General features: G+C 41.9%; 1 protein-coding gene across 1 annotated transcript in view; it reads right to left on the reverse strand.

The window, feature by feature from the left end:
• HTRA1 (HtrA serine peptidase 1) overlaps positions 1 to 14336 on the reverse strand; it is a 59204-nt gene that overhangs the window by 43666 nt on the left and 1202 nt on the right. The window lies entirely within an intron of this gene.

Here is a 14336-nt window from a genome sequence, read left to right on the forward strand (position 1 = left end):
TGGTAGAAGAACTGCTGATCAGCAGGGATTAGTAGAGGATTTAATACAAAGCTTCCTGTTTGACTTGAATACAATTTGCCGCAGAGAACATATGCAGTCTCATCATATCCTCATACAATCTACATGGCTAGCAGATTCTTTTTGCATACATAGTTTAATAATGTAATCATTTCCCCCCTCAGTATGTATCTGAAAAATAGGGTTCATGAAGGGCCCAATCCTAACCACATGTTTTGCCAGCATAGTCGGCTTTCCAGCTGTCACAAATGTGACTCCGTTGGAGAGCATAGCCTAGCCACCACCAGAAGCAACAAGCAGCCAAGTCCATGCAGTGATGACCGTGGACACTCTCTGCCTCAGGTAAGGCTGTGCAGGGGCTGGGAGGAAGACAGGATATAACCCAATAAAACTGTCAGCCGCAACTCCTCTTTACATTAATTCTGTTCAAAGATGTGCTATTGAAAATGGAACATTCCTAAATGTCAAATTAAGCTTTTAAGTACTTTGATTATTAACTTTCAATAAGATTACAAGATGATATGAATTTGGGGTGCCCCGATTCAAAAAATGGCATCCGTTTTGCTGTATCACGCCTAGTTTTGGAGATACAGTATAGCCTCATTTGTGAATGGTTCAAGTAGCTTCCTCATGAGGAAGCCATGGCCTAGGCTTCCTCATGAGGAGCTGCTTGAACAATTCACTAAAGAGGCTATGCCATGTCTCCAAAACTAGATGTGATAGGGCAAAGCGGATGCCATTTTTGGAATCGGCACCCCAAATATACCCAAGAATTGGTGTAAAGTTTAAGGAAGCAAAATGTGTGTTGGCCTGTGTAATTAAAGAACACTTACCTGATCTCTGCATCAAAGGACAAGAGAGTCTATGCTGTAAGCCTTAACATTCAAGCATCCTTCTCACTACTGTCTACTTTCTTGGTGTTCCTGCAGCAGAAACACATTGATGCTGCATGTGTGACAATGTGTATATTTTTTCCTACATAATAGTTCCACAAAATAAACTGTAATGAGCTGGAATTTGAACCTTGACCCTAATCTGCTCTGGCTAGATTGATTTGGTTTTAATTATGCAAGGGAGTAGCACCAGGATCCAGGTCTCTCGTTGTCTTGCATGCTCCCTGAGACACTTGGTGGGCCACTGTGAGATATAGAAAGCTGAACTAGATGGGCCTTTGGCCTGATCCAGCAGGATTCTTCATATGTTCTTATATCAAATTTGTTTAAAATATATAGGGAATGCAACCATGATGCTGATTCTTTAAAACTTCAGGCAGGGCTGGCTTGATTTTAAACAGGAAGTTTTCTCCCTACTAGAGTGCAAACCACAGGTCAGTGGTGTGTGAGTCAGTTAACCATCTTCATGTCTAGCATGGCTGATGAACATGTCTTGCTTAAAGGAACTCCAGTGGTTTAAAATAAATGCAGACCATTCAGGGGGTTCAGATCCTAATCTCAGTCCCAATAGTCAGTTGCATGCATTATATGATGACAGTTTCTACAAGTTACTTTTAAATGGTTATATGTCACTAAAACAAGACTGGTGTGAAGCATAATTAAAATTGGCAAACTACAGAAAAGATGCCCATAAAATTACCAACTATTACCCACACCTTGGCAAAGACTCTTTATTGCTCATTACATTTGCTCCACCAAAAGCTGTCTGAAGGTTTACATCAGTGGAAATATTTTGGAGACATTTATTGATCTTCAAAATCAATGAGGGAGAAAGCTTTCTGATGAGACACGAAGGGAAATAAACTGGAGAGAACAGTGCCAGGAGACTAAACTAACCCACACCTTAAAGATACTAACTGGATGATGAAAAATGGAATTCTGGGCTTTTCTATAGCACGTGAGCTCCAGTGTCAGAAGCCTTGTTACCAAAAGGGCTGTTTTGTTTAGGGGAATTATTACACTGCCCTTTTTGGAACATTAGGATCGTAGGCTGGATAACAAGACGGCGTAATGCAGAGAAATTCCCTTTTCCTTAAAGAGGAGACAGAGAAAGATAACTTTCAATAAAAGATTATGGTTTATTGCAAAAAAACAAAGGTAAACATAATGTACATGGAGAAATATATTTCTTGGTACCTAGCTTCCATGGTGGTTGCGTGTGAAGAGTATTTGGTGCATCCGAGGAAATCAGAAAAAGGAAGGGGGGTTGTAGGGAATGATTTTAGGGGTCCCTGCTCTCCCAACCCCAGCTGCTAACTAAAGATGGGGAGAGAAGGGGAGAAAAGGGGGGGGAAGAAGGGAAAGAGTTCCAAGAGCAAGATAGTTACCTGTTGTAGAGCCAGTTGGAGGGGCGGGGGGGAAGAGTCCAGTGGAGAGGACTCTCTGACACAACACAGATATGTTGGGCCTTGGAAAGAGAGAGAGCATGTGAGAGGAAGCTCTCTCTTAAAAGGGGTTGGGAGATAGTGCTGAGCTGGATGGTAGCTTGATTGCTAACCCAAAGCTGGGTGCTTGGAGTATGTATACATTTGAATGGGGATCAGGATGTCAGTTATCAGCAAAATTCAATGGGGTCTATGGCTGGCTTCCTAGATGGGGGAACTTAACAAAGACTGAGTGGAGACAATACAATGAATCAGTAACACAAGAAGGCAGTTCAAGTTTGCATACAGTAATGTAGGAGATGCTTGAACAGTGATTGGATTCAAACACAAGACTTCTTCGCATAATGTGTGACTATGGGGGGGGGGGTTGTGTAACCATGAGCTTGTGGCTTGACCAGAGTCCGGGAAATGTGGCCCTTATGCTGGGAGAACAGTTTAGCTTGCATGATATTATAGTCCATAATAACGTAACCAGATACCGAAAATCACAGCTAAAAGGCAAAAGGGGATTCTCACGTAGCAGCCTGACTTACTCTGGTCTACAGTCCAACCTATAAAGATTTCCGGCAGTACACAGGGGTTGGACTAGATCACTTACAGGCCATCTCCAACTCTGCAATTCTGTGACTGAGGGTTCTTCTCAGGGCCCCTGTGTACATTATGTAAATAATGTGACTGACTGCGGTAGGCTCACTTTTCCTAACTAGCCCCAAAGCCTGATTAAGAAGCACAGTGTGTGGGAAGGAGATTAATCTTTGCCATTATCCTGATCATGCTGTCCCCTCATCCTGGCAGCTGCCATTTATAGGCAAAAAATCAACCAAATAGGGGCACATTATTAATATATTGTGTAGTATGGCCTCAAGAAGCTTCAAATGCATAATCAGGAACAGATCAAGAAAGAAGTAAATGAAGCTTTAAGATGGGAAGAAAGAACTGTTCAGGGAAAAAGATGAATGGACTGGAAACTACCATGGAAGGAAACTTTGGTCTAGACAAAACCACAGTACATGACAAATTCTTGGGCTTCCACAGTTCCTCCTTCCCTTCTGTACAACAGCTCCCTCCCACTCTTCCTCATTTCCAGCAAACCCTAGTTTGTTTGATTCAGATGTAATAAACTACTATTTGCTAACGAGCAGGAAAAGAATGAGAGAACTGTAGCATGCTAAGGAATGAGTGTGAGAGCCAAGGCTTATTCACATAGTACCAAAACTATGGTTTGGCATTGAATCTCAAGATCCATGTTCGCTTTCTAAAATGGTCAATTCTTTCTGTTAGGTTTATTTCCTACATTTACCTGATTTAGGCTCAAATCCTAACCAACTTTCCAGCACTGACACAGCTGTGTCAATGGGGCACGTCTGCATCCTGCAGTTAGGTGGCAGTCATCGAGGCCTCCTCAAGGTAAGGCAGTGGTATTCAGACTGGCCTGAGGGCCCTGGCCTCTGCCCCCTTAAGGGGTGGGGCAGGAGGGAAGGCAGCAATCCCCAGGACTGTGTGGCTAAAGAGGTTGCAGGGACTGGGATGTACTCACCAGTCCCTGCAGCAGCCTTCCTGGGGTGAGGGGAGCCCTGCACCAGTGCCTGCAGTGCTCCCCAGCTGGTTCGAAGTGAAAGTGGAGCGATCACGCTCCACTTCCAGTTTTGCAAAGAGTATCCCAGAGAGTTTGAAAACTGCAGACGTAAGGGAATGTGTGTTCCCTTACCTCAGAGGTGCATTGCCCTCAGTGCTGGAAAGCTGGTTAGGATTGTGCCCTTAATTTCAAAGTCATACAGTCATTTCTCATAATCTGCTGATTATTCACTACCCCCCCCCCCGTTAGGTTTCTGAAAAACCCAGTGGATACTAAATCATTGATCCTATGGGATCAATGCGGGGTGGGGTGGGGGGGTAGCTAACCTGATCAGGGATGTCAGAAGTGGATAGCTTCAGAATGGGTGGACAGTTTCAGACTGAAAGGAATGACCTCAGAATGGCAAAGATAGGCTTGAGAATGGCCACGATGTTCAAAAGGGCCATGAATAGTTTGAGAACAGCCGCAGGTGCCATGGATAGCTGAGAACAGGTAGCAGATGGTCCAAGGTATTTTTGTTCCCATGGATAAGAAAATCTGCATGAACAGTGTGCAGACAGTGAGGACTGACTGTATTTCTTACCTATCACTACTAACTAAAGTGTAAAGCTAACACACGCAACTTGATATTTGGTTTTCACTATAACTGTCAGGGATGCAACTAAGATGTACAGCTATGTACAGGGGGGGGGGAAATGCACCCATGTGTGTACCTTACTTAGATTTTGACATTTCTTTTTTTGGAAAACAGGATGCAGTCATTCCATTTAATAGGATGTCCCAGTGAAAGAACATCTGATGAGTGTTAATATTCAGTACAGCAGAGATCTTTCCTACAGACTTTGCGGACAAAGGGCCAGTTGTCTTTGTAGAATTTCTTATTGCCTGCTGAATTAAAAGCCTAAAATACTAGTAGAGTAATGGAAAAGACAGTTTCCAATTTGCAGTAAAACTGTGCAAATCTTAGAGAGTAGCATTTCAAGGCAACAACTTCCTTCAAACTAAAATAAGTTCATTTCACTAAAATGTCAATAAACGTTGCTGTTTTTCATGACTAGTTACACATTACTCTCAGATAAGTATGTACAAATTACAGTCCGAAAGAACATCAGTGCCATATAAAATAGGAAAAATGATAAAGAAACCAGTGAAACCATAAAGATGAATTTATTGTAGTATGAGCTTCCATAGATGAGTTCTCACAGGCAAGAAGTCATTTCACATGCTCTTCACTATGACACATCATATAACAACCTACCAAAAAAATCAGCTAGACCAGATACGGCCAATCTACAGTTTTAAGGTTTCCTTTGTTCTCCGCGAGCTTTTGGACTGGTGGCCAATTAGATTGGGCCGTCATTCATATATCACATACAAATCCAAAACAGAAATAAACACTCAAATGTGCAACTTCTATCCAGCAACATCCAGACCTTTAGTGAAGCAGTGTTCCACTGCCTGAAGCTTCATCTGTGACTAGAAGGAGCTGGTGCAATCCTTCCAATGACAGTCCACTGCCTCGCTAAAGGACTGAATGCCACCTTCTATTTCATAAAACTTGGAAAACCCATCTGGAGCCAGAAAACTTGCTTCAAGGCTGCAGCCAGTAGAACATTAGTGGAACATTTCTGTGCTAGACAGAAATCCTAAATCTAAATATTTGGAATTGAGAGGTGGTGTTTTGTTTTGGTTTTTGCAGCAACTGATGGACACAACTAATGGATACAACAACTTTTTTCAAATGAGCTGATAACAAGCAAGGATGTCTTTCAATGGCTTTAATGGTGTTTTCCCTAACTAAAACAGGGTGCAGAAGGGAGTGATCAAGCCTGGAATCAAAGAGAAAACACCAGGGCACTTTATGCGTTTCGCATAATTCATAGTATTAAGTATTTCTTTAAAGTATTTAGTATTTATTTAAAGATTGGTTAGTATGCAAATTAAACCTACCAGCTGACAAATGCAGGCTGGAAAGCAGCAGGCTAAGGGGAGACAGTATCTGAAACTACTCGCAGTTTCAAATCATCATCTATAAATCATCTGTTCTAGTTAGAATTGTCCCAAGAAGAGGACAGAAGCAAAACAAAATCAGTTCACATCCTTGTTAACACATCTATGTTATTCACTCTTTTAAAAAGATATATCACTTTAAATGTGTTAAAGTACTTGGTGTGCTGCAGAGAATACTCACAAGTCCTTCCAGAATGCTATCCGTATTTAACCTTGATCTGATTTCATCTTCATGGAAACAACTGTAAACTTAGGTCATAACACTACTAATTTTCCTCTTGATAAATATCTGGTCTGACCATCCAGATTTCTCAGTGGAATTTCCCTTTCTACCCTGACTTTTCATTGCTGCAATTATTTCACCACTAAAAGTATTCATCTGCCTCTGTCATGCAAAACAGAATCTAGATTGCTGGAGATGATGATAGGAAAAATAGTAAGTCCATACTTTCCCTGTCTTTTGCTTGCAGAAGGATTGATGAATGTTTCACATTCCATTTTAGAAGTTCTCTCTTCTGGTTTTTTTTTTACCTGACTACTGTTTTTATGAAATGTTATGTTTTTATCTGCTTTTAAATTATGTTTTTAACTTGTTTTAACCTTGTTTGTAAGCCGCCTTGAGTCCCTTCGGGGAGAAAGGCGGGGTAAAATAAAGTATAATAATAACAACAACAACAACAATAATAATATTCAGGTTACTATAGACAAGCAGGCAGACTGGAGCAATGACCATATATACTAGACAGTGAAGTTTTTCTTCACCATTGTATTTCTTGCATTTGTAAACCCTTAAGCATCTTTTTTTATGATGGGTTCTAAGAACTTCTCAAGTAAGAATCTCCCGAGAATAATTGTTTGGGGCCCCAGCAGGTGCAGAATGTGGCAGCTGCTTCCCAATTGGGGTATGCTCCACCGAGGCACTAGCTTTCTGACCCACTTAACTGCAATAGCTGGGTTTCTCTTACAAAGCTTTGACTGGACTGGAGTTAACATATCTATGCTCCTTTCCGATCTCCAAGAAAATGTCCTCTTGGTAACCAGCAGGTCAAGTTTGTACAACTTGGGTATATCCAGAGCCATTTGGACAACTCTAGGTATGTCCAGAGCCATTCCACAGAAGACTAGCCATAACTAAAGCTACATTCAAAAATAAATCTATTATCAGGCTAGTTTTTTTATAATTGCTGAAGTTGCAATTATAACATTGCTAGATTTCTGTGATGCTGTGTGTTTTGAAAGTTCTGTCACTTGGCCCAGACACATTGGTCAACTGTGGCCACTGAAGTATGAACAATGAAGTGGCCAACACATTGGCCACTGAAGTATGAACAGGGAGTTCAAGAATAGGACACAAGGAACACACACAGCAAGCTTTAAAATTTCAGAAGAGTCTTAAGGAAAGCTATTTTCTCCAGCAAAACAGATGGTTGTCCTATCATCACACACTAATTGGACAGCGGCAAAGAAGGACTTCACCTTTCTGGTCCACTCAGCTGTTACAAAATGTGAGTGGCAGGGAAGAAAGAAGGGAGTACTACAACTTATAAGTATTTTTAAAAAGGAAGAAAACATTAATCCCGGAATTTACATTTAAATATCTTGGTCAAGAGATCCTTTTTGTAAAAAGAAAAATACTGTAGTGTGCTCTCTCAGAAGAGAATTTAAAACAACATACAGTACATGAGATTCTCTACAGGACTTCCAGAATTATGGAACAGCTTGTTTTTCTGGGTCACTCAAGAACCCCTTATAAAATGCTTAAAAAAAATTTTTTTCAACTAAGCCACTCCAAAAGTTTTGGCTTGCAGTACTACTTTATCTGTCACAAGGATGAGACCTGTCTGCTTTTCTAGCCCCTCCCTTTTTTTTTTCCAACTGACATGCAGACAGAGTACCAGTCATAGGAAACACAGGAGCATACTGGTTTTCCAAATGTTCCTAAATAGATCATTTTGAAAACACACACATGACAGTCAAGAGGGAAAAGTAGTAAAGAAAACAAGGATGCCTGAAAACCAGACTGGAAGTCCAGGATCTGGTAACCAGGTCAAAAACTGGGTTGGCAGCAAACTTAAGAACTATCCCATCCATGTAGGAAAGTTGAGGGCTGCTGAAAAAGAAAAAAAGAATCAGGAATGTACTAACAACACTGCCTAAGGACTAGATCCTGAAGTTAAAACAACTAAGTACTGCTGCTGTGTAATCTCAATTCATAATTAGAATTCCAATTTTGCAGAAATCTGTGCACAAATAGTTTTGGCATCTGTTCTGCCAGATTCCAAATCCAAGCCTCACTTAGGGAACTTATGCCCACTCTAAGCTTATTAGCTCTCCTTTTGTTCCCCAACTGTGGCCCCGGTTCTCTACTGCAGTACTGCTAGACTCCACCACCAGGGTAGCTTGCCTGTTTAAACTGCAGGGATCCACTTCCTAAGGCAGCAGTCCTTCCAGGTATAGCAGCACACCTCAGCTCCCCAGCTCTCAGCAGCCTGTTTGGGTAGTCCATTAGTCAGTGAGCCAGATAATCAATTAGCCAGAAGGTCAGTCCAGAAGGCAGAGCCGCAAGTCAACAGTCCAGTAGGTCAGATTCCAGGTCAGTCAGTCAAATCAGTCAGAGTACAGAAGCCAAAGTCCAAAGTCAATAAGCCAAGTCACAGTCCAAGGTCAGATTCCAGGTAAGTCAGTCAAAACAGTCAGAGTATGGAAGCCGAAGTCAAAGTCAATAATCCTAGTCACAGTCCAAGGTCAGATTCCAGGTAAGTCAGTCAAATCAGCCAGCTGCCAAGCCGGAGTCCAGAATCAATCAGCCCAGCCCAGCCCAGCCCAGCCCAGCCCAGCCCAGCCCAGCCTCCTCCCTCCCTCCCTCCCTCCCTCCAACCTGTACTCCTGCAACCCACAAACCCTTCTTGCCTCAGGTGCTCCTTATATCCTTAGGTACCTCATTGCCTCTAGTGGCTGCAGCTGTGCAGCACACCCTTTGCTGAAAGCCCAGGCATTAACTCTTAAAGGGGCCACTGCAGACACCATATTCTACCTCCTCGCCAGATCTTCTGCGATTCCAATACAGCATCTGTATATACATCCATTTTATTTTTAAAAAAGCATAAGTTGCAAGTCATTCCTCTGCTTAGTTTTGCATAATCAAATTGACTATTAGTAGGTTTTTAAGGGGGGGAAAAAAGAAAATTACTCATATCTTTGGTTGTATCCTAAGTTTAGTTAGTCATGGCCTTATCATTAGTTAAGACTATTCAAACTAAGAATCCAACCAATTGATTTCAAGTTTTCTATAAAAAAGAAGCTCATTTCAATATTAATTCTCATTTAAGTTCAAATGGTCATGGGACCAACAGAAAAGGATGGTTTTGGAACACCAACAAATATCTTTATTTTTGTTCAAATTTATCATTAAATTCAAGCAGGCAAATGAAAGCCACCTTGCAATTTATTTATTTGTCATAGAGGATTTGTATTCTTTCCAAAGAGCTCAGCAGCCCAAACCTAACCAGCACTGAGCAGGTTGGAGGTCTGAGCAGGTTGGAGGACTGAGCAGGCTGGAGGTCTCCTTGGGACGAGAACATTTGTTCCTTTACCACAGAGGTCTCCAAATTCCAGCCCAGGGGCCAGAGGAGCCCGTGACAAGCCTCTCAGTCATTTTCAACCACAGTGCCGTGGCACACTGGTGTGCCGCGGATGGTCTGCAGGTGTGCCACAGGACTTTGAGGAGGGTCATTTATTAGTAGGGCAACTGGGAAATTTGAGCCCCCTACCAGCAAAATGGTGTGCCTTGTCAACAGTCAAAATACAGATGGTGTGTCTTGACCATTTTAGCACCTTGCCAGTGTGCCATGAGATGAAAAAGATTGAAAAAGGCTGCATCTGATCCGGGGCAAGCCTCTAGACCCCTTCAAGTCTCTGGCCCGCTCAACCAAATGTGACCAGAGCTGTATTCCAGTTGCGTCTGGAGAGAGTTCTGAGGCCGGAGAGGCCTTGCACCTCCCCTCAGAATGCTTTCTAAAGGCCTAAAAACAACACTTCCTGGTTATCCTGAAAAACCAGAAGTGACAATTTTGGGCCACCTGAAGGCCTTAGGCTTTCTGAGGCTTTCTAATGTATTTATTTAAATTTTATATTTAAAATTTATTTATTTTTCAGGCCCTTGACACCATGCCAGATATTTGATGTGGCCCTCTGGCCTAAAAGTTTAGAGATCCCTGCTTTACCCCATGTCGAGCCTGTGCAATGAAGCTATTTGAGAAGCCCTATGTTAGGCTTTCAAGCCCAGGAGGAGTAGAACAGGATTTGTCATAGACCAGTGCTGCTGATCCTGCCCTCTGCCAGGCCTGACCACCCCTCTCTCTTCCCTCTCCCCCTTTACACCCCTTCCTCATCCTCATCCCGCACCATCTGGTGGGAGCTCTATTGGGTGCAGCTCTGGGATTCAGAACCTATGGGGATGGCATAGGACTTCCCACCAGCGCAGCACACTCACCAGGTGTCGCAAACATTCTTTATGATATGCTAACACCACCCCTAGCTGGTGCAGCAGCCACTATGCTGGAAGGTAAGAATAGGATTGTGCCATGAGTTGTCTCTTTTCATTCTCTCAATAGTCTAGTTCAGGGGTCTCCAAACCCCAACCCGGGGGCCAGATGCGGCCCACGACAAGCTTCTATTCAGCCTGCAACCAGCCTCTTGTCCCCTGAGAGCCTCTGGCCCACTCAATTGAACACAACTGGAGCTGTGCTCTGGTTGTGTCTGGAAGGTGTTCTGACAGCCAGAGAGGTTGAATGAATGAGCCCATTCATTCATTTATTCACTCATCTACCAGGTAAGTTCTATCTCTAATTTATTTATTTAAATTTTATATTTAAATTTTTTTTCTGGCCTTCAACACTGCACCAGATATTTGATGCAGCCCTCTAGTCAAAAACTTTGGAGACCCCTGGTCTAGTGAAATAGGTTAGACTTAACAACAGTAACTTGCCTAAGGCTATCCATCTAGCTTCATGATGATTACTTGACCTTAGGTCTCCTCTGATGCACGGTTCACAATGCTGGTTCTCACTTCACGTCAATCTCAGCAGCAGTGGATCTACCATTAAGCAAACGAGGCAATTACCGCGGGCGAGAGTCTTTAGGACCAAAGGGGAAGCCTTCTGAGGTTCCTGACACAGCCAAAAACTGTACCAGAAGTATAGTTTAAGATCATGGGGAAGCCTCAGACAGCTTCCCCAGTCAGTCCTGTTGCACTGTGGACCTTTGCCTTGGGGTACTTCAACAGTAGGTCTCCTACTGAGTCTCAGTTCAATTTCTCAGCTTTGACTGCTCTGATCACTCCATATTCTGGCATCATGAGCATCATCACACTTGCAATTTTTTGTTCAGCCTCAAGCAAATGTACCAGACCAAGTTCATAAAAGGCAGGTTTTGATGAGATTGCTTTAGCACTGCCAAGAATTGGCTTCCTGGGCTTATAGCATCCATTCATCAATCATTCATTATGCTGAGGCTGTCAGTTTTGCATTTCTGATCACATTTTCCATAACATCAATTGGCTCAAGGGCACCTAGCCGTAAAGGCCTTCATAGAAATCTGGATTTAGCATTTCAGCTACATCATCTACTTTGGAGGTGGGGTGTCACATAAAGCAACTCTACATATTCTCATTTTCTACAGTAATAGAGCAAAGCCAACACAGCACCTAAATATTTTAAACGGTACAGTACTGTTTAAGACAACAATAAAGTAAATCTCAGAATTATACCAAAGAATGGATCAATTCCAAAGAATAGATCAAAGTTCTACCAGCCACTTTAAATTATCTTCAATAGCCATTGTAATATCTTTTTATCTATACACTGAAGTTCTCAGGAAATAGCATGTCTGCTTTGCAGTATTCATGTGTGAAGAAAAGATATATCCCAACATTAAAATAGTTTTGCTCTTTTTTTTTTTTAATAAAATGTTGTTTCAAGGCTTCTTTTTTTACCCAAGAAACACTCCCATACCCTCTGTCCCAATGCCTGCCAGATGTTTGTAAGACCTTTCAATCACATTCTCATAAATAGAGGCACTTCAAAGTTACTCAAAAGTCTATGTGCATTCCAGACCACATAGTTTAATTCTCAAATTCCAGACTTAACCTTCTCAAGTCTGTCCAGGGAACTGTTCATTGCATGCATTATTTGGTGATCCAATAGCCACAGGCAATATCCGTCAATGCATTGTATATATTTAGCTAGATTTTATTATGCACATTTAGTACTACGCAGTTACATACATTCAGAAGTATGTTTTACCAAATTTAGGGCAAAACTGATTTGATGGCACGACCCAAGGTTGGACCCTGCCAATACTCTATAAAGCAGGCAGGATTTTTATATATCAGTGAGATCAACTCCTAGATAGGTTCTCCTAGAAAAGAGTTACTGAATAAGTGATTCCTAGATAATCGCTTTGAGCCCCAGGAAAAGCAGTACACAAATGTTTTAAATGAAAATTAGTATGCAAGTGCCATGGTTTGGAGCAGGCCTCAGGTAAGTGATTAGCAAGGGTAGACATCCTATGGATTTCTCAGTCACATTTTTATAGATGGAAACAGTTATGTCTAGGAAAATGTTAGGTAGTGTCCAATATTACAGAGCAGATGCATGACTGTTTCCCAAGTTGTTTTTTTTAATAATGAGATGCAGTCACAGAAAGCTGCAGTGTTGAGCAGAGAGAAGGTAGTGTTTTCCTCCTCAAAAATCACACCTCCAGTCTACTTTTCCACTGACAGAAAAAAAAATATACATGTAATTATATGTTTTCCCCTGCAGGTGTAAAGCAGAAGGGGAAAGTGAAATGGGGAGGGGAGAGAGGGACTGCCAGAGCAGAAAGAGTTAAGGAGCCTCTCACCTACTTGAGCTGTTTGTCTACTCAAACTTGCAGCTCCCATGACTGCTTTTATATTCAAAAAAGGTGGAAGACACACATATCTTCGATATAGTGAATCTCAAGTTCACAATAGAATTTATCTTTATGCAATTGATTGGCTGTAACTAACCGTCAATCAGTACAACTAGACTAAAATAAATTATCCATGATAAAATGTTCCAAAGACTATTGTCAATGGTTGCAAAGGTCTTATCATATCAATAGTCTGATTCATGCCCATGTCTTCCTTGGGTGTTTCACAACTTATTCGGGACACCTGCTAGAAGATTTGGCTACTGTGATACACAATGAGAAAGTGCTTATATTTAATAGTTATGCATACACAAGAGAGCTGGCATGGTGTAGCAGCTTAAAAGAGACTGAGCTGCAAATCAGATCATCTGTGGTTTGAATCTCCCCTTCACCATGAACTCAGTAGGAGTCCTTCAACAAGCTACTCCCCTCTCCACCTCAGCTCCCCAGCATGCCAGCCACTATCACTATGTAACCTACCTCACAGGGTTGTTGTGAGGACAAAAAGGAGGTAAAGAGCCATGTACAGTACACCACCCTGAGCTCTTTACAGGAAGTGTGGTATAAGAAAATTTTTTTAAAAAATCCTCGCTTACCTTACAGAATTGATGAAAGGACTACACTAAGATAACTCATACATAAGATGCTATTCAAATACTAAGTACTATAGTAATACGTATAGAACAACTGGAAAGAATCACACCAATATCACTAATAACTTCCTTCTTATAGAAAAAAAGAAGAATTCTAATAACTATCTTTTGCCCTCTCCATCTTCCTCAGACACTTTTCCTCACTGTCTTGAGCCCAGGGAGTTTCCTTACCCTATCCTCATTTCTGAGTAGCAAAGCTTCCCACCTAGAAACTGATCCTTTCATCCTCACCTTACCACACCCACTTATTTCCTTTGTGTACTTCCAAGTCCATTTCCACTGTGCCCATTTCCAGTTTATTACTTTCCTATCAAATCAAAGGTAGCCCCTTCCCACCATGATTCTGCATCCTAGACTCTCCCTCTCCCTGTCTTCTTACATAAACAAGAGCTCTTCCCCCCTGCCCCGAAGCATCCTGACTCATCTCCTCTTCCTCTCCATCTATCATTGCGGTTGCAGCTATTATGTGCATTTTGGAAAGACGTATTCTGAGGACAATGTGAACTCTCCAAGGTATTGGAAACAAATCAATGAAGTGCTGGATTCTAACCAAAGCATGTGGTTTCCTCATCATGGAGATGGCAGCCCCTTTAGTACTAAGGGAGAGCCCAATCCTAGCCATATCTACTCAGAAGTAAATCCCATTGTAGTAAATGGGGCTTATTCCCAGATAAGTATGGATAGGATTGCAGCCCTACAGCCCAAATCCTATGCATATCTACTTCTGAGTAAACATGCATAGGATTGGGCTGTAGGGCTGCAATTCTATCCATACTTACCTGGGAGTAAA

Source organism: Tiliqua scincoides, chromosome 3 (assembly GCF_035046505.1).
Source record: "Tiliqua scincoides isolate rTilSci1 chromosome 3, rTilSci1.hap2, whole genome shotgun sequence".
In the NCBI taxonomy this organism is placed as follows: Eukaryota; Metazoa; Chordata; class Lepidosauria; order Squamata; family Scincidae; genus Tiliqua; species Tiliqua scincoides.